The sequence below is a fragment of the Strigops habroptila genome, chromosome 11, assembly GCF_004027225.2.
Source record: "Strigops habroptila isolate Jane chromosome 11, bStrHab1.2.pri, whole genome shotgun sequence".
NCBI classification, from domain to species: Eukaryota; Metazoa; Chordata; class Aves; order Psittaciformes; family Psittacidae; genus Strigops; species Strigops habroptila.
In genome coordinates, this window is record NC_046360.1 from 10,776,235 (window position 1) to 10,800,705 (window position 24,471).

Sequence of the window (24,471 nt, forward strand, 5' to 3'; positions counted from 1 at the left end):
AGATTTTGTAACACATACTGATGATTCTTTTGGTGTTCTATTAACACTGCTAGTACTTCTGTGTGTGTATGTGTGCATGTGAAGAGAGAGGGGGAGGAGGTAACTACTACTCCTATGCGAGTTTGTGTTTTGTGCAAGGACATTTTCAGCATTCAGGTTTTTTTCCCCCAATTCCAAACTTTTTATTCCCTGCAGGTCTTTAAGCTCCCTAGCCATGCAGCCACAATTTCTATATTTTTACTAAAACCCGTGACAGCATTTTTGCTAGTTCTTTAGACCTCAAATTCAGTCTACAAATAATCTGTCTGTCCTACTGTACAAGTTCTCCTGTGATGAGCTCAGAAATATTTTCCTTTTGTATCACACCTCAAGTAGAATTATTTCTTCTCTTTAAGGTACCTAATCAATTAGTTCACCATTTTGTGACCCTTCTCGTTTCATTCATTTTGTTAGAAGCAGGCTCTTGAATCAAATACTGAGAACAGATAGGTTGATTCATGATACTACATACACGATCCACTGCTACTGTTAATAGTAGTAAAACCAAGTTTTGCAGGTCTTTCCTGCATGTGGCAGTCCTAACAGCTTATTTGAGTGTTTCACAAACCAGACAAATGTATGACAATAACCACACAGTACAGGTTTAACAGCAGCATTTCAAATGGTTGCTCTTTTGTTCTTTTTACTCTCAGTGACATCTCTTCTTGACTCAAATAGCTGTGGCACTAAAATTATCTTAAAGCTGAAAGGTGCTAATCGAGCCTTTAGTTTATTCATTATTCAGCAATGAATCCTTAGTTATTCATTTCTCATATTACCAGAAAAAGTTACTTATGGTAACACTGTATCCTACTATTAAGATGGCACATAAAGCTGAAATTCTACCATTAATAAGAAGCCATGGATTCCTAACTATTCTAGTTTGCATTCTGCATTTCACACACATGAGACATGCAGGAAATAAGCTGATGACTTACTATTTTATTTCTTTTTGCTCACTAAAAATCTGCTGTTGATACTGTTGTAAAAACAATTATGAGAAAGGAGCACACATCTGGGATACAAAATAATACATACGCTGGAGGTTACTCAGAATGCATCCATACCTCAGTGGAAAGGTCATACACAAATTTCTCAGCAAGGCATATTAAGTCAAAACAGTGCCAAAGCTCTTGCAGCTGTATGGATTCCAGCTTCCAAATTCACCCTAAATTCACAGAACAGATCTACTAGGTAAGGGCAAGTATCCACAGTGCACAGCAGAACAATAAATGATCTTGAGAACTTTGTTAAAAGAGGACAAGGGCACCTCTGACACCACTCAGATTACTCTGCAAGCAGGGGTAATGAGGGGGGCTGCATTTTCAGTACTCAGTACCACTGGGTAATACCATTTCTTGCCTGATAACTTCTTGTAGCCTTCCAGGATAACCATACTTAAAAGCATAGGTTTTGTTATGTTTTAGTTCATTTACAGCATGCCGTAAGACTTCCAAATTGAGGTATTAGATTCAGTATTGTAACTTAGAAAAGATGACAAGGGTTACTGCCTCCTAATGCTGCCTGTGACTTATAAACAGCTTTTTACATCTTCATTGTTGCAAGGTTTAGAAGTTTCCCAGAGAGTACATCTTAGTAGTAAAAGAATAGCTCGTTACCTAATATCAACCCAAAAAGCTACACACATTCCATAAAACAAGGTACATGAAATGTCTTACCTCTCAACTTGAGGAAGATGCCTGTTAAAACCTCTTCCCACCTCTACCAAAAGCACAATATGAAGGCAGTAGTTAAAATGCTCAGAGCTGACTTAGTCTTTAACCCAACGCACCTTAAAGCAATTTGAATTTTGTTTTGATTTCTTCCAGCTGGCAGCAACCACATTGAGATGCAACACCACTGATATACACCTTTACTCACAGTCTCCTCCTCCCGAAGTATATTTTGCACCAAATACTTCAGGAGAAATAAAGCAGTTTTTGTAACTCAGCCTATGTAACCCCATCAAATATAAATCTTCACAACACAGGTAAAATCTCATACTAAACAACACATCTAAGAAAAATTCCATTTGCACATCATATCTCATAGCTGAATAAGAAATGCTGCACGGATTGGCAGCATTCCATCTGGCCTCCTTTAAAAAAAGGTTTACAAGCATTTTACTGTTTTCTTAAACTGAGTTGTCTATGTAAGCTTTTTATGAGTTTTATGAAAAGTTCTCGACAGATAATTCATGAAAACTTAAAGTATTCAAAATCCAAAGTTACAGTGATATAGATAGCTTTGATTTATCACAGACTACCTATATTTGGACAAATGAAACACCAAGAATAAGATAGGGTACCTAAATACTGTATTTTGTCAAGACAATAATTCATTCAAAATTCTCTCTGCTAATGTTTTCATATTTCACCATCCAGTAGATGAAACCAGGTTAACTTCTGGGGACTGTGCACATTCCATATATCATTTACTCTGACATGCAGAAACCAAATGCAAACATAGACAAAGTAGGTTCAAATTTTATTTAAAAAAAAAACCTATTTGAAATAAGTAAGATTTCTAGTGTCATTCTATAATATTTTGCTGCCCATATAAGGTGGTACATTTGTAGTGCCACTTTTATTAGTTGTGATCAAAAGACAATGTTATTCAATAATAACTTGACAGCAAGAAGAAGGAAGGTGTCTCTTCTTTCACTCCCAAGTTATTTTCAGTGAGGAAGAACAAGTCATACCATCATCAGCAGTTCCTATTTTCTTTCAGGGTTTTAATCAAACTTTGCCATTCTTGATTCTGACAACCAACCTTATCAGTTACCTCCAGTCAGCTCATTCACGTGATCCTATTCTGAATAATCCAGGAAAGCGTCTCTAGCCTAATAAAAACTCTTTAGTTCAGACTTACAGGCTGGGTATGGAATGGGAACCCTTTTGTTTTTCATAGACAATGACCTGTGCTTTCCCATCAACGGAAAAGAACAAGAACTCTTGCCTTTTTCAATTGGCTACTGCCCTGATAATACCAACTAAACTAAACTTACCTTTTAAACATCTAAAGACAGATGTTTTCTTGAGCATGGTCTTTCCCTGTACTTCAAAGGTAGTCCTATAGGTGATACTGGGTAACTGTTCATTGCTTGTCTATCACATAGGGTCTTTTTTGTGGAGTACTATAAACTTCTATTTGGTTAGCCTTTTCCACTTGAGTCTTATGAAAGACTGGTAGAAAAGTATAGAAGCAATGTAGATTATAGGATCACAACAAAGTACCTACTGTCCTTGTACTGACTTGAATTTCACTTGGCTGAAATTCTCTCAAAGATAATATTATTAGTAGAACTTCTCCAAGACATAAGAAGGAAGGTAACTGTCCTGTTCACTGAGGAGTTCTCCCATCATTTGTTAATAAAGTCCACAGTACTTAAAGGTACCCCCAGAGTTCCATGCAACTGTGTGCACAACTTTCCCTTTAAAGCATACTTTTGCTATAATAGGCATCACCCCTTTCTTTCAGATCAATTTTTACAAATGAGTTCCAAATTAGGATATTGCCATATTTTCTACTTGGGATTCATTGCTTTCCAGGATCAGAAGGCACAACTAGAAAAGCAAAATGAATTAGTCAAAAATACAGAGAAACTGAGACAATTGTAGTCTTGATCTGAACAGGGGATCTGAAGCTTAAGATCTGAATAAGAAGAAATGGTTTTTGTGATCCAGCCTTCATTACAGAGCCAGGTTGGAGATGCCAGAATCTCAGCATGAATTAGAACAGTTTCCAGGTAGAATCCCAAGAGGTCACAGTATCAGTGACTGTTCTTGGTTTCCTTGACTGCAGAAGTGGGAGAAAGGGTAGAGTTGCTAGGCCAACACCACAACAGGGAGAGAGGTTTCTCTCATCACAGACCAGGCACTGGTAAAGAACAGGACTGTAAAAGAACCAGTAATTCAGTTCTTTGTCTACATGGTAGGTTATTACTTTGTGTATGAACTTCTATTACATAGAATTGCACTGTTCAGGACTGCAGGGAACAACCAGTCCTCTTGGGGAAAATGGAGAACTGTAATTTGCAGTGTTAAAAGTCACAGATTCCCACCTCTTGTTGATGTTGATACCTCATACTTCAATTTGTTTAAGTGTTCAATTCACTTGACCTGTGAAATCAAAGAATATCATACTGATATAATAAGATGCACTGATGTGCACCTCAGCCTAAAGCCTTGCCATGTTAAAAACAATTACTAATCCCTTTAATTAATACATTGTTGAAATTAGTAGCCAAGAATTTGTTCCTGCAACTTAAAAAAATTACATAAAGGCTTCAGCATTCTGTTTCTTTTTGTGAACACACTTGCAAAAAGCAAACTTGACACACCTATGTAATCACCGTCATGAGGCAAAGTTCAGATTTGCTTTTGGGAACATTCACAGCAGGAAACATAATCAGAGGACTTATGCACATCTAGTCAGGGAACAGAAACAATATGATAATAGAACAATTGTTCAAATTTGAAGTAGGCTAGCCTTAGAATTTTAAATACCAACATAAATGTCACTGCATTACAAATTAAGGTAAGTTTATCTGCTCATGGACATAAATGGATTGAAAAAGAGGTTAAAAACATGTCTCCGAATGACTGATTAAGGTGAGATTCTACCATTACTGAGCAATACAAAATGAAAGCTCGATAGGTTCTTAGCAATTGTAAGAATATATAAGCATTGCCTGTTACAAAATGGCTTCTACTATAGCACCCTGACTCTGCCAAATTTAAAAGGCCAGGCACAGAAAGGCATCTTGAGAGAAAAGCTTCCTGCCAAGACCCAGTTGCCACAAAGGTATTTTGTGGGACACTATCAAATTGGTGGCAGTACAGCGAGATGCTCCAGAGCAGCAGTTTTTATTCTGGTATATGTTAGTTTAGAATGGATTTGGTTAGTGTCATAATGTGTATTATATATCCAAATGAAATAATATTTTGTTAATACATTCCAAATATTTGGATTATATGACTTGGGCTGCTAAATATCCAGAGAAGAAACTTTTTATTTAAAAAAAGCCAACCTGATAACTCAAAGTGCGTTATTTTCAGAAAGGTGTTCCCTTGGATGATACCTGAGTATCCTTTTGAATCATACAGATATTTGTCTTTTAAAGGAAGAAGTGTAATACCAAGGTGCATAGCCCATCTAAACAGCAAGCCCTCTGAGAGCTAGACATCCAGCTGTGCTCTTGTTGCTATGCCATGACACGTTCATCCGAATTGATTACAATTCAGTTGAATTGGTTTTTCCTTCCACAACACAACTGTATCAACTGTCTTTGTGCATCAACACTTGATGTGCTGCCTAATTGTATTTGCATTGGTGCGCTTTGTGAAGATAAAGGTAGTTATTCCACATTGTCTTGATGAAGTTTAAAAATATAGAAAGCAGGCACACAAAATAAGGGCAGAAACACACTGGGAATGTATGCTAGAATACTGCTTGGAGTGCTAGGAAAAACTGGATAAAAGATTTGGATTACTTGTACTGTTTTACTGAAGTCCTTCCTTCACTTTCCAATAGCACTGTTAAGATACAGTTAGAGGCAGAAGCCAGCTAGCCTACTTCCTATCACAGAAAACAAGAGTTGGTAGGTAGGGGATAGCAACTGTATTATTGCTTACAAATATTTATGGTGAACCATGAAAATATCTTCATAATTGATTAGTTAAGATCGGTTAAACATTACAATATAGACAGTAAGAGACATTCATCTGTCCAGATTTAGCATATTCATGCAGGTGGTTACCTCTGAGCTAGTCACTCCATGTTTCCTTTGTAGGCAGTGGAGAGAAATAGTAATTTCCAGAGGTCAGTGCATCTCAGACTAAGATAGTGGTCAAAGCCTATCTATCTGATTAATTACATTGTAGGAATCTCATTTTCTCTCCATCAATTATAAGGAAGCCTTAACAACTACTCCATAGGTACATGTCCATGTTATAAGTATCTAAAAGTGAAGAGAATAGTTTCTTCCAATTGCAAAGTGCAGGAAATTACTATTTAATTAATCTACTGTAAAAAGATTAACAAGTTATAGTTGCTAAGAAATCATTACTCACTTTCTGGTCATTATCACTCACATATGTGGGCAAAATGAATACTTAGAATTTGGGTTCAGGTTTTCAGATTTGACTCTTTACAGTTTTCTGTTGGCCAACATTGCCAGATCACTGGTAATTTCACAGGCTATTCCTGTTACATAGAATTGTCTGGAAATGTTATCACACTTGTCTTTTGATGTGATGACTTAGCAATCCAGAGGAGAAACAGCCCTCTGGTATAAGGGGCTTAAAGAAAAAACAAGCGCAGAGGAAAATAGGATTTGTTGGGTAAAACTGTGTTCTCTAATGATACATTGAATGTCCAATACTAAATAATAAAATGGAAATCTGGGGAGAGCCGAGCTGCTGTTGAGCCACAGATAAAGCTCTGAGCTGCAGAAATAAAAAAGCACATGGAAAACTGTTGCCATCTGAAATTTTGCGAAGTGTTTATTAGCTGCAATCTTAACTGTAGATAGTAGTAAAAAATGTTTGAAGTCTAGGTAACATGGAAATGAAGGCTCACATCGATAATCTGTTCCTTTCACCCCACTTCACCAGTTCCCTTCAGTGTTAGTGAAAAGCAACAGTTGAGAGAAGAGTATTTTCTCTGCAGCTTTCATTTCAAGGGTTAAATTTTGTCCTTGGTTACAGTGGCCTAAAGCTGAAAGAACTTAAATTGCTAATACGTATCAATTCCAGATTTAGTAGCAGAATAAATAAAAGCTGAATTTAGCCCTCCTTTGTCAAGTTGTGTATTCCACATACCTTAAACAACCACGGGACTTGAGAAGGGAACCAACTTTAGTTGTTTTGGATCAGTCCAGTTTTTCCCTTTTGTGATTATTCTTTTGTCAATATGGTAGTTGAAATTTGGACTTCTTAGTCAGCAGTCTTGGATTCTGGAAAGTTTAATAAAAATATGAGTTTTAGAAGAACATACAAAGTATAAGTCAAATTTTCCTCTCAAGTAGACTGAAGGGAATCTGTTGTAACTCTTAATGGATGTGGATTTATTCTGGAGCCTTTGGGGAGGACAAGGACAAAACCTAGACTTCTTTTTTAATAAAAATAGTCCGCTTTTTCACAACCAGTATAAATAATGCAATTGTATGTAAGTATGCCAATATTTTGACTCTGAAGGGCTTTGGTTTAAAAGTTCTCATAGACAAAACAGTTAATCCCTTGTGTAGTAAGCTGGTACTGCTGACAGTGATTTACATCAACCTTAACAGCATTTGGGGAAATAAATAACATTACAATTTTCACAGTAAAAAGAATGCCATTGAAATCCCTGATAATTTACAAATTAGAGTCTGTGATGTTAGTAGAGACTTATTGAATCTGTCATTGAGACTGTGACCTCACTGAAATCAGCTATAAAACTGTTCAACATTGTTGTTCCTATAGGGCATGGGAGAACCTTATCAGTGAAACCATGAGGGCTCATATTGATCCTGGGCTCTCTCCCACGGAAATTAGCGACAAAACTTCCAATGACTCCTGTGAAAGCAGGACCAAAGCTTTACACAGAAATAGTCAGGTTCAATTCTCATAAATCTGGAGAATCTCTTCTGAAATAAGTGGAATTACTGTGATTTAACACAAAGCAACTAAGAGTATTTTTCTTTAATTCATGAAAGGGAGAGAAAAAAAGACATCATTCCCTTCTGCTGCCTCACCACTGTGCTTCAACCAGGACTCTACTTGCTGTCACAATCCTTATCTGCTTAGGCTGGAGAGGAATAGCTGACTTCACCATTTAAGGATTTAAACTGTTATTGTCTACTGAATTTTCTGTTACTCTTATCCCTCTACTTATCCCCTTCCCCACCACTTAGCAGGTAGATTCCTTAAGAAGGGAAAAATTTTTGGTTTCCGGTTCTGTCTAGGTTTCTTAAAATGTAATCTACCTTATTCCATCAATGTGTAATCTGAATTGAGACAATGAGAACCCTTTCACTTCAGTCCTTCAGAGCTACCTGGCTGGTTATTTTTGGATTATCACAGTTAAGTTCAAAGCCAAGGCCTGTAGCTGAAACACTGGGCTGCTGTGGAGGCTCACTCAATTCAAGGTAGTGCCTCCAGAAGAGTCATTCAACTCTGTTCACCAGTGGTCAATGAAGTGACAAGCACATAATCCTCAGACAGAGGTGTAGCATTCTTTATGTAGCACGTGGACTTTATTCATCTCTTTCAGGTCCACTGTCAGAATGAAATCTCTATGGCCTTACACAGAATTGATCTGCTTTTTTTTAATTTATAAGCATTGTATATACACACAGAAGTGAGATTCTTCTTTGCAAATGCAAGTCAGTGCTTTGGTAATGGGAGAGATCATTAGATTTTCTCCTAAATATGCCATATAACTGAGAAGTTTTCTTTTGATTGCACCTGTCACTGGCTTCTTGAAGACTGGAACTTCATTCTTCTGTACACAGGACTATCCTGTAATAGTGTCCTCTATCCAAGGGCAGGGATCTGTGCTTTTTGCACGACAGCTTCAACCAAATGATTTGATGGGGACAGCCAAGTTAATGGCAAAAAGCTCCCTGTTCAGCCAAGCTGTACCTCTTTGGCTAGCAAATATGTGCCCTGCTGAAGAAAAGCAGCTATTTCTTGCTTTGTATCTAAGTCACCAGCTCAGACTTCAAATGTCTACATTCATAAAGTCAGAAACAATTTCCCCTAAGGAAGTACAAATTACACACTCATTTTGACTCCTTCATGATCAATCAGTAGATGTTCACCAGACCGTGTTTATCTACCTGACCTGCAGTTGTAACCTTTGTAGATGCAAGTCTGATGGCCACCCGAAGGGTGTGATCCACAATGGTCTGAAATACGGAGCCAAAATAAGAATCAAGCTGTGGGTATAAGAGTATCAGTGAAAGCACATAAAGAAATGCTGAAGGGAAACATTGTTGAGATTGGTCAGTAGCTTCCAGAATAAATACCACAAGAACACATATTAAACAGTTTCTACAGTGAAACAACCAAAGCAGCTCAGATCGGTACCTTTAGCAGAAATTAACCTGACATACAGTTGTCCGTAGCACTCCCGGCTACCATGAAGGGTTGGGGAGGGTTGTGTATGAATCGCTTGCCCAAAATGCAAATACAAAGATACCAAAAAACTTGTGGATCACAACTGCAGCTGGGAGCCATCCACAGGTGAGGACTGATTAATGTCACCAAACCTCCTCATTCCTTCACACGCGCAGCTACACGTGAAGAGGTTGAGCATCCACGCTCCGCAGAGCCCCCCATCCTTACGAGCAGATGGGACTCGTACAGGGAGGATTTATGACAGAAATTCAGCAGCCAGGAGTCTTTTCTGACAGAACATTAGCCCGCCTGCGTTTCCCTGGGAGGAGGAGGTGCTACACAGCGTGGAGCCTCTTCTCCCAACAGGCGGAATCTAATGGATTCTCTTTCTGAATCATTAAGAGAACACAACGGATCTTAGTGAGGCTCAGGTACTGGATATTAACGGGTTACAATCCAGGCTAGGAGAGGGAGATGACTTAATTTTGTGAAAAAGGGATCAAGCTGAAGCAGCAGCTGATAGAAGGCCAGTATCCCATGAGAAGGTCATTTTCACTGTCTCAGCAGCCTGTCTCCTTACTATTTTTTCTCTACACACAGCAAAATATTTCTACCTCACAGTGACATTCATCTTGTCTTTCATCCAGCAAAAGCATAGCTTATTGTTACAAAATGACATCTTTTGCTTGTTGCTTTAGAAGTCCCTTTTTTTTTGGAAATACATGGAGGGGAAAACGTTCATCATTAAACTGATTTAAGAGAGAAAGAAATGCGGAATATTTCACTCACCTCCCCGGCACCAGGCAGGCAGCCGCCACCTCCTCAATCCATCAGTCCAAACGCTCGCATCCACTGACGCCTCTCCTCTCTGCTTCGGCCCTTTTTCACATCAGCATCTATGATTTGCAGGGAGCAGACACACCACGACCGCAGACGCTACCCGCGCAGCCCAGACAGGAGCAAAAACCTGCCCTTGCTCATTTTCTCCCTAGAAAAGGCAGGTTTAAAAGCCGGGATTTTTGAACGGCGCTACCAAGAACCCTCTCCTGGTGGCCCCCCGCGGACAGGGAGGTGCTCAGCGGTCTGCCCGGGGAGCCGGGGCAGGGGGAGCGCAGGGCTGGCGCTGGGGGAGGAGCCGCGGCTGCCGGCCCGTTTCCACGCCAACGGCGGGGGGGACCGCGGGCGGGCGGGAGGCGGCTCCCGGGGCGGGGGGCGCGGCTCCCGCCGGGGCTGGCCGGGCCCTGCAGCCCCCGCCCCGCCCGCTCCCCGGGCCCCGCCGGTGCGCGGGTCGTGCCGCAGCTCGCAGCGCGGTGCGGCACTCGGGCACTGCCCAGCCCGCACGGGCGTGGGCCGGGCACCGCCAGCGCATCGGTGTCCTCGGGCTTGTGCCGCGGTTCCATGTTTTCCGCAGTAGTGCGGTTCGTGGCTCTATCAGGATTATGAGGTTTATGATGAATTTCGCCATGCGTATCTTAGGGGACTGCTGAAGTAGAGGGAACAAGTCACATATGTGTTAGAATGATGCAATCAAGGGTAAAGGGAGAAAAAAACAGTTTAGTTACACAGAATTGATCTACTGTTTGCATTCCACTTTTTCCATCAATCAATGAATGCTTTCAGTACTGTACATGTATTTTCTTCTGCTTTTCCCTTTCTGCCTTTCTCTTTTCCTGTCTGTTCCAGTTGTGCACGTGTAAATTACTACAGGTTTCTTAAGTAACAATGAGTGTAATTTGCTCTTTATCTCATTGATGGATTGACCCTATTTATATTTTACTTTTTTCTTTTTTTCCTAGTATCTTTTTCCTTTTGGCCATGCAATACCAGTTGCATTGTTGAATCTGCTGCCCTGAGCAAACAGCCGTGATTTCTCCCTGCACTGCTAATTTTATAAAGATAATTTGTTAGTGATACAGTGCTGCTGGAGACAGCAATAGAGACTCACAGACACAGACAGAATGCAAGTGTTTTTTCTCCCAACAAGGCAAACATAATACAGTGCAAAAATCTTCTGATTCCTGTAAATAATATCACTTCCAGTACTGATACTATTGCAGAGCTGTAGTGTTGATGAATTATAATTATGAAATGTTTTACTATTAAAACACAATATTGCAACATTATTTTTCTTGCACAGAAATAAGAGCCGTGAATCAGTGTACCATGTGAGGGACATTTTTCTGTAAGTAATAAACCTTAGGTCTCGTTCACACTAGGAGAGCTTGCCAGCACATCTAGACTGGCAAAGTTGTTCTGGCAAACCCCTTAGTATTTAAAAAAGAAATGTCATATACCTAGCTTGCATGAATTCCCAGCAAAATAGTAATACTCAAATCACCAATTTGCCCTGTTTTAATTAAAAAAAAAAAACACTCTACAGTTTTATTTTGAATTTTTAACTTTCAGTATCTATGCACAGATGTCTTTTGGTGCATTTACATTATCAGATGGTCGTCAGTTTTAAACTTCTAGCAGTGTTTTGTTTTTCAAATGTACTCTCTACTTGAAACTGCATCGATCCCTGATATAGTTATGTTGGCAAGGGAATAGAATAAAAAATTGTATCTGTGGTAACTGAGTAGTCTAGATAATAGCATGAAAGAACAATAACAAGGTGTACAGGTTTAATCTGCGATTCCATAAAGAACAAGTAGTTACTATAGAAACTGTCACATTACATGTATCTTTAGTATAGTACTTTCTGTGTGAGAAAAAGCATCTTCCACACATCAACCAACTTTGGCAGAAATAACAGCATCAGCTAGCGTCATCCCGGGTAGGAAGATCATTGTTCACACTCTCCCTACAGCTTTTATCACTGTTTGGTGTTTCCAACTGATACAACAAAGCACTTGCTTTCTTGCAGTTTTGAGGGAGGCCCCTAACTGTAGCTCACATTTTGTTAGTGAAGGAATTATGGGCATGTGGTATGTGAGTAATGGAACAGGCCCTTCTTGGAGAAGTTTAGGTGTTATTGTTTCACCACCACCACATGGGAGCTGTTGATTAATGGCAGAGTTAAACCCCAACACATCTGAAAAATAAATCAGCAGATATGTCCAAGTTTTCTTCACTCTCACCTTGTTCTGCATCCAGAAATTCTCAATTAGGGCCTTTCAGCATGCATTGATTGCACTACATGTAGCTAAGCTCCCAAAGGAATTTAAAGAGAAATATGTTTCAAAATGGCATACATAGGTGATTAAATGCCAGAGTCAAAAACCATATAAAACCAGGTCTTTAGCTCAGTACTCTTTTGTTCTTTGTATATGGGTAGATTGAACACACACAAATACATATTCAAAGTGAATAGTTTGCATTACTTTTTTCCCTGAAATAGTAAACAGTGATTTGAGAGGATTGTGCTGATCTGACTGGATTCCTGCTCCCCCTTTCCGTGCCAGGCAGCTCACCATTTGTTTTCCATATCAGAGCAGGTTTCAGTTTGAAGTGAGCAGCATTTGACTGCTGAGGCGTAACATCTCATACACAGCTTAGTGGAGCCCTTAGATGCACGAGTTTCACTGAACTTGCCAGTGCTATTCATTGACCAAAAGCCAAAGCCTCTCCTGTTTACTGTTGCTTTCTGTTTGGGATCAATCAAACCAGATGCATTCGTACATGTTTAGTTTGAAGACAATAGTGCTAAAACAGAAATGTGCTCTTAAGTGGAAAATCCCAGAGGGATTTTTCTAATCAATTACCCTTTATTATACCATGACAACATCAAAATATTTATATGCACACATGCAATGTTCTTGGTGAATGTACATCTCCAAATGATAGAGGGTAAATTGAGAGGCCACATCTGGTCTATAATAAAAAATATAATAAAAGACATTTTGTATTTCATTCAATTTTCTACCAAACACCCTCTTTTTAACAAGCAATTGTAGATCTGGGTTAGATATTTATAGACGGGTCTGTGATTCTCTCAGCATGAAGAACTGAGCAGAACATTTAGAGAAGAATAAAAAGGCTGTATTTTTATTTTTAACCATTTTCTCACGTGGAAGAGTTTAAAATAGCATAAAGTACAGATGACTGGGAGCTGATATTTATAACTATCTGGCATATTGTTGCTTTGTACCAGTGACTGTGAGATGGTGGGGAAAAAAATCATGAATGCACCTTCCAGCAGGTGGTATCAGCCTGACCTCATTTGGCTTTATCATTTAGGATGAAAATTCACTTTCTACCAGGATTTCTACCAGGATCTCACCCTTCGAGAAACTGCGGTTTCACTTAATATCAAGTGTTTACTCTTCCTATGAGGTCAAATCATGGGAGACATTTGAGAATGCCAGACAATGAGTTACAGCTAATACCACAGCGACTAAAGAGAAGGACTCCACGTTTAGAAAAATGATCATTAAATCCAGCACATGGAGAGCTGTTGGAGGCTCACCTGGAGCCCTGGGAGATGCTGCCTTCTCTGGGCAGTTACCTTTACACAGCCAGCCCCACCTACCCTGAGCTTTGTGATGGATACATGGAGCCAACTCCTCCAAAGCCTGCATGGGAAGGAAGCTACAGATAGCAATACCATGAAATAAGGTGTGTGGTTCTTTGTAATGGACCTGTCCTTCAGGGCTGCGTTATTCCTTTTTCTTTTTTTTTTTACAGGAGAATGACAGTATTCTTTCCTCATTCTTCACTATTAAGAGCAAAGGAATGGGAAAAAAACCCAAAACAAACCCAAACCCCATCAAACTTTAACAAGAAAAGAAAGTAGGGATTATTTTGTAAAGTATACAACAAAAGATCTGTGAAGAGTGAACAACTGGCAAAATCACCTGAGATCACAATATGTAGATTCTTTGGGAATTACACACAAGAAGATGCAATTAATAGGGTCATGAATGTTTTGAAACCAAAGCTTTTAAAACAAAAAGTACCAGCTTAAGGTCTCCTAGTAAAGTGGTCTGAACAGCAGACTATCAGTTACCCTTGGGATACCCTCTTCCCTCCTGCAGTCTCCCAGTTTGCAGGTTTTCTGTTTTACAAGAATGATTAAATATTGATTAAAGCAGTGAGTTGAAAGTAGGTCTCTCTCACTTGAAGACACAGGTAGGCATTTAGGTTTGGTTTGATATTTGCAATAGCAAACAAACAAAAAGGTGAATTGTGCTGTTTTCAGAATGTTTTGGTTTCATCGCTGATGTTCTTGCCAGCCAAAGAAGTATCAAACTGGGGCCTCAAATCAATTACATGTATTTTTAATAGGTACCTAGAAAAAATGTTGTCTTCTGATTTCATATTTCCTTGTATCCTTTACACATGATAATTCATGTAAGAACCATGAGATATAGCTACAAATTCAGCAGACGCTATTACCTGTCTCTTTTATTACCTTCTTGTGTCTGATTAACAGGAATAAGAAATTGGTTTTAAAGAAAAACAGACTGAAAATTTTGTTTGAGGACGCACAGGTAATTCTGGGAAGCTCTGGAAGAACTTTGTATCCACATAAACAATAAAGATATGACATAGATACACCTACCACTCAGTGATCATTTATGAAGTACAAAGTAGCTATCCAGAGTGGGACCTTTGGCCAGTTATAACTGATCTCCACCTCTTTAGTGAAGCATTTTTAGACAGAGCGGTGAAAATTTGTACAAAAGACTGGTCTCTGACTACACTAGTGGTAAACTGATAGGAAATCGCATACATGGGACTGCTGGTCCTCATGAGTTACCCCTCCTCTCGTTTAAAAGTGTTTGCTCTGTTAATGACACGCACAAGATCAATGGCAGTAGCACATGGAAGTGACTTACAGCCTCCACACATAAGTCTCTAAGATCATTTTCAGCTTCCAAGTGTATCCCATCTGGCCTGCAGCTGCACCCTAGAAGTGTCCAAGCATCCTGTAGGTCTTAAATCATACCTGACAGCTCCAAGTGATACCTCAGATACTAAAATGGCATTAGAAACCCACATTTAGCCATCTGAATCACATTCTTACTCACCAGGTGACGGAATCAATGAAATGAGCAAATCACATGATAACTTTTCTTAACAAATGAACGGATTAAGGAGGTGATCCTGCCCCTCTACTCTGCTCTCGTGAAACCTCACTTGGAGTATTGTGTACAGTTCTGGTGTCCTCAACATAAAAAGGACATGGAGCTGTTGGAGCAAGTCCAGAGGAGGGCCACGAGGATGATAAGAGGGCTGGAGCACCTCCCATATGAAGACAGGCTGAGAGAGTTGGGGCTGTTCAGCCTGGAGAAGAGAAGGCTACGTGGAGACCTCAGAGCAGCTTCCAGTGTCTGAAGGGGGCCTATAAGGAAGCTGGGGAGGGACTCTTCATTAGGGACTGTAGTGGTAGGACAAGGGGTAATGACTTCAAACTTAAACAGGGGAAGTTTAGATTAGATATAAGGAAGAAGTTCTTTACAGTGAGGGTGGTGAGGCACTGGAATGGGTTGCCCAGGGAGGTTGTGGATGCTCCATCCCTGGTGGTGTTCAAGGCCAGGCTGGACAGAGCCTTGGGTGACATGGTCTAGTGCGAGGTGTCCCTGCCCATGGCACGGGTTGGAACTAGATGATCTTAAGGTCCTTTCCAACCCTAACTGTTCTATGATTCTATGATTAAGTTGATAAACCCTTTATCAAATCTCTCAATGTATTTTTCAGACTTACTTACAACTATGTTCTTTTTTAAAAGCGTATTAAAATGACAGTAATTTCCTTCAGCTGATGAAATAGTTTCTGGTATCTGCTACAATCGTTGCAAATATGATTCTCTGCTTCTGTTTAACAGTGTTTTGAATACTCTGATATAATGTTCTTAAAGATAAGCACATTAGTAGCACTGTTGAAGTACCTATGATTAATCTGGCATGTTTACAGAAGCTAGACCTAATATTTTGGTCCAGGTTAAGTAACAGGTTCGTTTAACTGTTGCTGTGGCTTGGGTCCCGCTGCGCTAGCATAGATACAAAAGGCCTTTCTGCAAGAACACCTTCATTCATTCACTCAGAGAGCCTCATTCAGGAATCCATCTCTAATCAGAAAATCAGTGTACTGTTAAGATGTGCCTATTTGTAAATCACAGCAAACGTCTGTGATTTACAGCTCACTGGAGGAATAAGGCTCTCAACCCAAGAGCCACATTACTGGGGAGGAAAAACAAATTATCCTCAAAGCAGCTCACACCTTGGCAGTCTTGTATTCAATTAAGATTAAGGAATTTTTCACTGCTGGAAAGAAAATACAGAGTAAACCACTGGAAAACGCTATTGTAGAACCTCATTCAGAGCAAAATGCAATTTTCATTGAGTAGTATAATTAGTTTTCCCTAAGAACATGGCTTCTAATGGAAAACATGGAAACTGCAAAGTAGCAGGTCTGAGTGGAGAATCTGTCTGCCTTTCCATACAGCTCCACTCCTGCCGTGCAGCCACCTGGGCCTGTGGTTGTAATCAAGATGTGTTTCTGCTACTCTCATTTCAAACAAAATTCCTAAGTCAGACCATCTGAAGAAGAAAGAGATTTACCTGCCCGTGGTACCATGCTCTCCTTTTCCTAGAGGTTTTGGCAGTTCTAACCATGCTGGTCTTGGCACCAGCATAAGCAGTGTGACCTGTAGGATCAAACCGACTCACTGCAGCCCTGCCAGTGTGCTAGATCACAGGTACAGACAGGGGGTGTCAGCACTGCTATTTCTCCAGTTCCTTCTTCTCTGAAATTTCTATCCGGTCATTTTTTAAAGTACCAAAAAATAAATCTCCCATCCTTCTAACAATGAAGAAAATGCAAAAAGGAAGTGCTTATACAATGAGACTGAATGAATGTTCCATTTAAGCTCCTCCTGGTGTCTTCTAGTACTATTTGCAGTTTTTCAGTCTGTTCAATTTTCAGTCTGTGCAATGATTCAGCTACTCAAAGCAAGTTTATGTTCATTTTCAAGATTAAATTCCTCAGTATCTGACACATGATTAGATATTTTCTTCCTTTAGGCCTCCCATTTTTATTTATTGTTTGACAGCGGTATAATCAAACCTATACAGGAAACTCTCATATACTTCTACTTCTGATTGACTGTGATTCAGTTCTACTACAGAAGTTCAGAGAATATTTTCACCATCTTAATATATTTCTTCTAAGGAATAAAATTGATAACATGACTGATCTTACACCTGAGCACCTGTGAGGTTAATAGACCATATGAGGTTAATTGCAAAGGTGAATGTTGAAGGTAACCAAAATGTTATAAGGGTCATTTTGCTATGTAATGCCATTTTGTAATAGAGTTCCAGTTGCACAGATATAGTTTCCAGATATAGACATTTAAGATACTTAACAAAACTGTTTCTTGAACTTCATTCATGTTGCTTTACTATTCTGGCTTTCTGCTTCAAGAGAGGAAAAGATTGTTTTAAAATCTGTTCTCTCAACAGAAGTTCTGAAAACTGAAACCTTGCAATTGTGCATTAAGGGCTTGTAAGGCAGTCAGGCTTCAAAGTGTAAAACTGCTTTTATCAGTGTAAAACACTGCCACAGTTTTACCCTGAAGGGTATCTCTCCAATAGGTCAGGCAGGTTTAGCCCCCGCAGTAATATGATTAATAGGAAGCCTTATCCGCAGCCCTGGGAAGCTGCCAGCTGCCTGCTCTCCGACCGCTGCCCACACAGGACACTTCCCTTATTCTGCCGAGCCTCCTGCCTGTCCCGCCTCCCTGCTCGCCTCTCCTGTGAGATCAGCGGGAGGCCAGGGGGCTGCAGTGGGCAGGAGCCTCTTCCCTGAGCACGCGATGGGAGCTGTGGCCACCGGCTGAGCACCAGCACCCAGGAACAGGGTGACAAACAGCTCTTAATGATTTCTCAACTGTTCATCTGACCTGAAGAATTATTTTAAACAACTTTTTGCCTCTTTCCTTCCCATCCACTCCTTTTGCCCCATCCAGCTAGACAATAATGTCTGCAGGAAATGAGCTGTCTCTCGCACATCTTTACAAGAAGCCTCTGTGAGAAAGCAGACCTTCTTTCTCCATAGGGATCTCTGAAATTTACTACAATGTAAGTAATAAGCATATGAACATCTGTCAAACTGACGATGTCCTGTTCACCTTGCAGTATCAATTCCTCTGTGACTGAAACTTGCTATAGTAGTTAACGATTTCTACACTCTTGATGTACATGCTTGGAATAAAGTACAAAATCTGATATTTAAGTTAGTGTTTGTGAACGTGTCAGTGCAGGTTCTCTTCTGAACATAGCCTGTCATGCACACTGAATTCACTGCTTTCTGTGAACGCTGCATTTCGCAACAGGTACTTGTGGAAGCAGAATGCCACCAGACTCTCTTACAGTTAAGGGCTGCACTGGTTCCTTTAGGCTCATCTTATAGCTACATGGCTGCATTATTGACCAGCAGGAAAAAAGGGCAAATTTTGACCTGGGAAACTGAGGTGGGGCAGTAACTCAATGGCTGGGGCTTGGCTTTTTGGGGGTAGTTATCTCAAGAATTTAATTTTCTCTGCAGTAATCGATCTGGGGACTTTGGCACAAGTAGTTCCTATGTCAGATTGTTTTCCTTCCTTCGTGTGCTTTGGCAAAGTCTTCCCTGTAGAGGAAAGTAATAAATTTCAGGATGACATTTCCTTCTTCATCCAAAAGAACAGGAAAGGAAAGGAAAAAAAAAAAAAAAAAAAAAAAAAAAAAAGGGTTCTTTTCAGTATTTAATTTTTATGTTTTTAAAGATATTTCCCTGAATAAAGAGAAGGTATTTTGTCAGAGAAATAAAAGCCAAGAAATTCCCTAACTAGCATGACCAATATGCATGCAAGATCAATTGAGTGCATGTTACACGTATGCACATGCATTCACCCAGGTAGGTAGGATGAGCATGAGTAGATCTGTATGTTAAGTTACACATGTAGAAAACTTCAAGAAGATTAATTACATGGGAGGTGCAAGCAGCTGGAGTTCTGAAACACAGAATAAAAGCACGGCAGAAGGTATCAGTGCTTGGCTCCAGTGTGCAAGCAGACTATCAACAGAACTAGGGAAAAACATAAGACAGTATTACTTTGTTGCTTCCATTTCACTTCCATTTTGTTTGTTTGCTTTCTTGTAGGTGATAATGTATGAATAGAGTTTCAGTAAAAAAGGGAATAGTTGCTTTTATTTTGGAGACTCCCTTCTGATGCCATATGAATGACCAGTGACACACAGTTCAGGGATGATGCACTACTACAGCAGAGTATATCTCAGTATTTCCACCACAGTAGCTTTGGTGATTTCACCCTAAAGGATCCCACACCGACGCTGCCATCAGTTAGCAGTAGGGTACTTGTTTTGGTCAATTAATGAACTCGGGATTCTCTACAAAAACAGAACCCAAGATGTATTTTTCTTGTTGTAAACTGTCTCTATGTGAAACACAAGTGTACTCTGTCTAATTCATGCCTGGGGTTTCTAGAGATGCTGCAATAAAAGACATTCTGTAGATTAGAATTGTTAAGTTCTTCAGATATTACTCCTCTCTTCATAAAGCATAAACAATTTAGATGGTTAAACCCATTGCTTTCAAGCAGGGAGTCACAGGCAGTGTCTTATTTACTACCAAAATAACAATTAAAAAAAAAGTTAATGTGTTTCTTGAATTTCTAAATTATGCTAGAGAAGCCAGTGCAGATATATAATGCAGCTGTATTAGTTGTAGTTCCTATGTTAACTGTTTTCACTGGTGCTTTGATATTACAATTTTACACACGCTAAAGCAAAGTTTCTAAAACTAAAAGCAAGGTATGCAGGAGTCTCTCTAATTCTTTACTGAGGATTAGGAACCTCTTGTTTATCAGACCAATCTTTCCTGTTCCTTGTTGCTGGAAACATTCTGGATTTTTAAAGGGTCCCCAGAGGCAGGTACATTATGTGCTTCTCCAGAGTACTGCTGACTTTTTTGTATTTTCATAACCTTAATTTCTGTTATGTCTCTCATTCAGATAACATCCTCAAATCCTTAGTATTGGAAAAGCAGATCCCATAATGCTTTTATAAAGTTTACAGCTATTGTATTTTAGTGGGGATATGACAGACACTATTATTGAGGTTGTGATTTATACCTGGTAAATCCCTAGGGCTGTCATAAGATAAATGCATTCAGCCAATGCACAGATTTGAAATGGTTTGAAATAGAATTGTTTACTATTTCTAATCCAATACCTACAGTATTTTTCTCAGTTCTCTTAACATCCTAGTAGCTCTTCAGTTCATTTAAACAGGGACTTCCCACCTCTCAGTGCTGTAAAAGAAGAGATACTCTTTGTCTCTAGGCATAGGCATCCTTTGGGACATTACTGTTTATTCCTGTTAAATTATCATTGAAAGTCAGAGGGTTGTTGTTCCAAAGAAGAGGAAAATATTCTGGATTTCAAAGATGTCAACAGAATTTTCCTCTTCAGTTAGAATATTCGTTAAAGCTGATGGGGTATAGGCAGGTGAGTTCTGTTTAATTTAATGTGGCCTATCTCCTGCTCTAAACTTACCAGAAAGAAATTTCAGCCCAGTTTTATACTATTATTATATTTAACATACTCCCTTAATACACAGCCTTAATTACTCCCTACACAGCCTTAATGCTGGAAGCACTGAGACTCAGAATGCTGACTCTAAGCTACTTCAGGGTTCTCAGATTGCACTCGTGTGACTGGTGACTCAGAAATCTTCTCAGTGATCTAAAGAATAACTTTTTTGAATTCCTGTTTTTCAATGAGAGCAGTAGTGAGCAGGAGATACTAAGGGAGGTGTGCTGGGGAAGGACCTTCTGTGGTCATCTTCTCACTCAGAAAGGAAACATTACACAAACACTGCATTTTTACTCTGTATCATGTCTGCTAGCACTCACTAGTTTAATAAACACTTCGTTACCTCTAAAATGGTGGTGGTGTTTTGCAGTGCTAGCAAGAGAGCTGCTAGGTCTGGAACTTGTATCAGGATCATTTGAGAACTCACAGTCAGTGAGCCCCCCCTCCGGAGATTTCACAGCCACTGTGTACTGGATGTGTTGGTGCACACCAAGATGCTGGGCAGCATTTTCTCTTCCAATTGTGTCTGGCTCTGCTTTTTTTTCCCCCGTGTCCCCCTTCCAAAGTAGAAATGCTTATACTAAGCATTTCAAATCGTTGTGCGAACATCACAAAGAGACATCTGAGGTGTCAACAACACATTAATATTCTGCAGAATCTGTTTATGTATTATTTTACTATGTTGTCCTAAGTGGTACATCACTTTGTGGCCACATGCTTCCTACCAAAACAAACATTTAAATAGCTTTGAGTTGAAAGCTGACATTTCTAAAGAAAAGGATTTGTAATGTGATTTAATCGATTTATGTAATTGAAAAGCAAAACAACGCACCACTGTTATGTACTAGAAATGACCCCTTTGTCTTCTCCAAAATTTCATTTGTTGACTTGCCCTGCAGCCATACTGAGAGAATGGAATCACTGGCAACTCCTCTTGGGCCTCTCTGAAAAAGGAGTCAGAAAAGGAAGGAGAGTGGCCAGAGGGTTGTGAGAAGGAAGAGGTGAGCGCTCAGATAAAAAGCAGCGTGAGGGAAGACGACACGTTCTCAGAAAAACAGATCAATAATGATGTTAACTGCAGCAGCAAATGCAGCTATATGCATTTTGATAATATTTTTCCCTACTACTTCACTAGGCCCAGAGTATCTTGAACACTCTGCAACAGATAAACCACCTTTGAAAGGGCATTATTTTAATGGAAACTCAAGATCCTGAGGATGCTGCTGCATTTTTCAGTAGAGGACTAGTAGAAACACCAGCTTCCCTTCCCCTCCTATTGCTTGCTCAAGCAAGATGCAAGGATCTGAGACTGCTCTAATTTACAAGCATCTCTCAAACAACTTTCCACTGACTGTCTCCTCCCTTTTCCCTTTTACCATCCTAGACCTTTCAACCTTTGGTTCCCTTGAGAAAACCATGTCAAATTTCCACCTGGAAATTTCAGTCTCAATGTTAGGTAGTCTCTTGTTGATGGCCTTTCCTCTCCACCCTTTCTCTTCACCACATTGAGACTTTTGACAAGGTCAAACAATTCCTCTTTGTTTCTATATTTATACTGGGAAGCTCCCTTTAGTAGCACAATAACATTTCAGATAGGACAGCCTGAAAAAAACAGTAGATAAGAAAGCTCCTGGTGCAGAAACCTGGCCTGGTAAAAGAAAACATTTCTTTTTTTAAATGAAAACTTCCTGAGTTTTCACACAAAGTAAGGAATAAAGTGAAGGGCTAGTGAAAGCTGTCCTGTCTAGTTGAATGTATTTGTTGGATATTTTAGAAGATAAGTGTTTGCTTATGAAATGTTGTGATGAAATGCTTATGGTGTGGCACTACCCCAAGGAAGATTGGTATCAACATGAATTAAGCTACACAGTGGCTCTGGAGGAGGGTGGAGTTTAAGCTTCAGTTCTTTGCTACTTTTATTTACATTTACATTCAGTGTTTTACCTTATCTAGAGAGAATGAAATTACTTTAAGGTCAAGTGGTCCAGATGTGGGCTTTGTTCAAAAGTATCACAGATCATCTGGCAAAGCAACTGTACAATAAACAGGTGCTTGCTGCAGAGAATGTCAGTTTATAAATCTATCACTTCCAATTCATTAATCTTCTTCTGAAGCTGTAACTCCCAAATTTTGGTTTTATACTGATTTCCACAGCAACCCAGCATTCAGAGGTATACATGATGACTGTGTGAGCAGTTTGGGTATCCCAGTTCCATGCACACAGGTTATGTGGTTTATCTTAATGAAAAACTTTGGGAGGAGTTTGGAAAGTTGTCTTTGAAAATCTTGGTTTTCATAAGCTATTTCAAAAGACCAGTGGGAAGTGTGGCTAAACCAGTCTGGATATGAATGATTTATAGTCCTCTGAGACTTCCATGGGAGCAGTTCACTAGTGGGTTCCTACTGCCTGGGACTTCGTAAGGCACCAAGTATTTCCAACCACTGTTGTCTAATCCCCCCATAACCCTTCTATGCCTATAACCTACAACCCAAACACCTGCAATCCTTGTCAAGGGAGGTATTGCTGGGGATGGAGTCAGCTGTCCAAGCTTTGCCTCCTCAGGGAGCTTGAGAGAGAGTCATTTGCCAGACCAATAGTGCAGGTTTCCTTTACCACATCCTGCTGCAGGAGCAGTATGGATGGGCTGGAGCTGATCCTTGGGAATTTTCTTTTCTTCATGTTCCTCCAGGGGACATAAATATAAGGTTGGGTTTGGTGGTTTGTTTTTTTGTGGTGTTTTTATACTGAAAGTGCCAACCCCTCCATGCAGTGATGCACAGAGCCACAGCCTCAAAGATAACATGTTTTTCGCTTTCCTTTGCCTTTCTGCACAAGGAGAAATCTTGGTTTTAAATTTCATTAGCTTTCGAGAGTGAATTGTCTGACTCTGTTTTTCCCTTACTATTTATTTGAATCCTCACAGCAACTGACCTTCAAAGGTAGCACAGGTGGTAAAAGCTGTAATAATATCACCCTGAGGTGTTTCTTTGCATTTGCATTAGTAAAGTGGTTCCTAATAAGTTAGTAACATAAGAAGCTATTCAATGCCAGCAAAACCTCAGAAATATCTACCACAGAATAACCTCTAGATTAGAATCATGTTTTTCAGCTGACTGTCAAGTTCTCACATGCACTATCAAAGGTCATTAAAACCTCTGTCCCACTTGTCCTTTTATCCGTGCCTGTGGAGATTCATTTGAAAATACCTTGATGACTCCTATCCACAAAACTTCCTTATCTAACCATATATGAATCACTTTGAAAGGAGCTGCATTTCTCTTAGCAACCAAAGAATCAGTCTTAGCAACAAGACAGCCAGAGAATTTTGTGTTCACATAGTTACTTGTGGACAGTATGTTCTGCTCTCTGCTTTCCCATAGCATTGCTGCTGCAGTGGGGACTTTCTGAACTGTAAGAAATGGTACAGACAGATCAGACACTTGTTCATAGGAAAGACAGCCATTGTAGGGCAAATAATGATCTTTTTGCCTTGGATGTTCTTTCCTTCAGGAGATAGTGCAAGAGGCTGACTGCTGGAAAGCTCAAAAATGAAATTTTCCCTTATGACAGAATTACTACAAAGAAATGTGTGAGGAAGCTGACAGTTTCCAAAATCTTGACTTCCCCCACAGAAACCGTAGTGGAGAATCAAACTATTAGCTCTAAAGGCTCACATCTCAGCCTCTCTCAGCATCTGTTCAAGAGTGGTTAGAAAGGCTGGCTATAAGGTGACTTTTATACATATTTTTTTCCCCTATATTTTCTTACCAAAAATAATTTTGGAAGAA

The 24,471-nt window shown here is 39.7% G+C and overlaps 2 protein-coding genes across 5 annotated transcripts in view; one reads left to right on the forward strand and one right to left on the reverse strand.

The window, feature by feature from the left end:
* GNAZ (G protein subunit alpha z) overlaps positions 1-10,306 on the reverse strand; it is a 64,437-nt gene extending 54,131 nt beyond the window's left edge. The window contains exons 1-2 of one of the 2 annotated variants that reach the window (XM_030501512.1): positions 9,933-10,306; positions 6,864-6,997 (exon numbers count right to left, since the gene is read on the reverse strand). The gene's annotated coding sequence lies outside the window, so the exon portion shown is untranslated. Of the gene's footprint in view, positions 1-5,800; positions 5,820-6,863; positions 6,998-9,932 lie in introns of those variants that run through there. The other variant, XM_030501514.1, reaches the window with a different exon arrangement.
* Positions 1-24,471, forward strand: part of RSPH14 (radial spoke head 14 homolog) — a 92,270-nt gene that overhangs the window by 64,993 nt on the left and 2,806 nt on the right. The gene's annotated exons all lie outside the window — the stretch shown is intronic.